This window comes from Phaethon lepturus, unplaced genomic scaffold (assembly GCF_000687285.1).
Source record: "Phaethon lepturus isolate BGI_N335 unplaced genomic scaffold, ASM68728v1 scaffold9425, whole genome shotgun sequence".
Classification (NCBI taxonomy): domain Eukaryota; kingdom Metazoa; phylum Chordata; class Aves; order Phaethontiformes; family Phaethontidae; genus Phaethon; species Phaethon lepturus.
In genome coordinates this window covers 14,512-17,467 of record NW_010541200.1, presented here as the reverse complement: position 1 = coordinate 17,467, position 2,956 = coordinate 14,512, and the positions used below count along the sequence as shown (strand labels likewise).

General features: G+C 37.7%; 1 protein-coding gene across 1 annotated transcript in view; it reads right to left on the bottom strand.

The window, feature by feature from the left end:
- The window catches only part of RAD51B (RAD51 paralog B), a gene marked incomplete at its 3' end in the record, with an annotated part of 17,429 nt that overhangs the window by 1,601 nt on the left and 12,872 nt on the right, over positions 1-2,956 (bottom strand). The window lies entirely within an intron of this gene.

Genomic DNA, 2,956 nt, shown 5'->3' with positions numbered 1-2,956 from the left:
AGGGAAAGACATAAAGTGTCTGTACACAAAGAAACAGCATATCTCCTGTAGAAGGAAACTGCAAAGCTTACAGTTACTGAATGCAAAGTTTTGCACAAAAGGTTCCACTCCACAGCCAGGCATTCACTTATTTTAATTATTATACCTAAATATTATTTTCATTTAAACAAACGTACTTTCCAAGTCAAACCATCTTCCCTTCCACCTTTATCTTGCAGTGAAATCATAAAGTGGACCTTGTGTCACCACAGAAATTTAACAAGCTGATAACAAACAGAAGATCCATTGCAAGATCCAGCCAACATAGAAGCAGGACTGCAAGAACAGAGCCCTGTTGAACCGCAAGTACTTACACAAGCAGTACATGTATGGAAAGTATGCCTGCCAAGTGAATTTTTTTTCATAGATAATCTCTCTTTAAAAACAAGAACAAGGTCATTTGGATGGGAGACTTTTTTCACTGAAACGATTTCCATGGTGCCAGTTACCTCGCTGTAAAAAGGGCTTATAAAATCTTAAGAAAATATACTTTTTAGAACATAGGGGAAAAAAAAAAATCAGCATTGTATCACAAAGGGACTGAGGCTCCAGCTGCCAGGCAGCCACAACTGAACATCCATCCATTAAGACAGCACAGGTACAACTGGCATGACTCAACATAATGAAATGACTAAACAGTTTAAGTGGCTGCTTCACTGATAGAACAGTATGTGGGATTCCATGATTAAATGTTCTCCATTACCTTATTAGCAAATTCATGACCCTTCAAAACCTTGAATTACAATTGTTAAGCATACCACTGTTTATCATCAGAGCAGACTAAGGAAGCACATCAGGTAACTGGTGGTAACACCAAAAGAAGTTGGAAGAAGTTAAATATTTATTATTTGTTGTCAAAACACTTTTATATTCCAAAACCATGCTTCAAAAAAACCTCTCACACAGAGGTAAAACTGAACAATTTACTGAAGAAAGGCCAACATTTCCAGTTAAATGAGATTTTATACACAAAATCATTGAGGACACTAAATTCTTTGGTAGTCAGTGGAAAGAAGTTCCATCCCTCTGAACACAAAGCAATTTTATCTAGGTATAAATGACACAAGAATTTAACTTAGAAACTCATAGTTACAATCTGAGCACTGTAAATTTTTTTCCACAATGAAGATTTTTTTAATAACAGAAAAAATACTTAATTGTTTGTATTTTAAGCAGACATATCCCACTGTCTATAGCTTGAGAAGAGTGGCATCTAGTGGGTGCTATCCATGGGCACAACTTACTGGTTATCTTGATGCTTTTTATTTAGGCCTTTTTCATTGAAACCCAAAATGTTAAAGCGTTTTTAGAAAAATTATTTTAAATCATTTTTATTTGGCTTAAAAATAGAAACACTGAGTTTGAACATTAACATACCTGTCCTGAGCAAGCAATTTCATTACAATAGCCTGAATCTCATTCATTAGATACATTACTTATTATATCTAAACTTGTCCTGCAGAACTTCCAGGGACAGAATCTTGTCTTTTCAGTTGCATAATTAATCATGTAGGCCACCTGGGCAACAGTGATCTGCCATTCAATGGTCGGCATGAAATGAGATTTCAGTACACTTCCTAATGGGCATGCATATCACAAAGAACATCATAACTGACTGACTGAAAATGACATGCCAAAATCTGCTGAGATCGCAGTGCTATTCACAGAGCTCCATGCAGGTTCAAATTTCTTTAGCATCTAAATCCCATTTGTCACGATGAGACCCAAAAACTGCACAGAACATGTTCTTTGCAATCAGGGCTGAGGCCCAAGGGGTGGAAAATCCCTGTTTGTTCTCAGCTTTGGTTCACAGAAATTTGTATCTAGTGTTTTTCACAAGCAGAAAGTATGACTAGAGAAAAAAAAGCAAACCAAGCAAATTATTTTCAGACTTTCTAAATAAGTCTGGTATGTTTTCAGTTAATAGCTGGCTAGAGTTTAATTGCTACAAAACTGGAGACAACAATTTTGACTTCCAGACTTACTATGGCCATTCCATCTACCTGTCCTAGTGTCCATGTTCTGACAAAACTGAATGACGGACACCATCTGCACTGTTACAGCTTTCTCTTATATGAGAGAAAAAAATACACAGATTACAGAAAACAGTGGCATATCTTAGAAGATCAGTCTCAATTCTGATCACTCTTCTCAGCATTGCTACTAGATTGAACTAAACTGTCATCTGAGAGAGTAAGTAATAAAACTACGAAAGTCTGTGCAAGCAAAAAGCTCCCTGCCCTGAAGTAAAACCTGCCAGGCAGAATGACAGGAGGGAAGTGCCTTTTAGCAAAAGAAATAAATTTAGCCAGCTTTATGCAGTATCCATCTAGAAGCAGCATGGCATTACAGCCAGTATGACAGCTACAATTTATCAGGTCTCGGCCCTAAAAAGCAGCAGGGATACAAACACTCCTTCCAGGCTTTCTGATAGCGACTTTTGAGTTTTAAATAAAAATAGTGCCAGCTAAATGTCTCCATTAACACCTTTAAAATAAGTTGCTATTAAATGAATATTTGCCCTCTTATCTGAAGTGTTTAGAGCAACAACAAAAACAAAATCTCTTCTACTTGCCATCTATTAATAATACAGGATTATAGAATCATAAGAAAATTCAGATTAGTCTGAGGCTTTATCTAGTCATACTTCGAAAGCCTCCAAGGATGCAGGCAGCACAACCTCTCTAGGCAACCTTTTACAATTCCTGACTGTCCTTACAGTGAAAAAGTTTCTCCATATATCAGTACAGAAATGGATTTCAGTGTATGCCTGCTGTCTCCCTGCCATGTACCACTGTGCCATCTTCTTGATGGCCTCCTCATTGGCAGGAGAAGGCTGCTGTCAGATCCCCCCACAGTGCCTTCTCTCCTCTAGACTGAGCAAGCCCTCAGTCTCTCCACTAAGGGCAAGTACTCC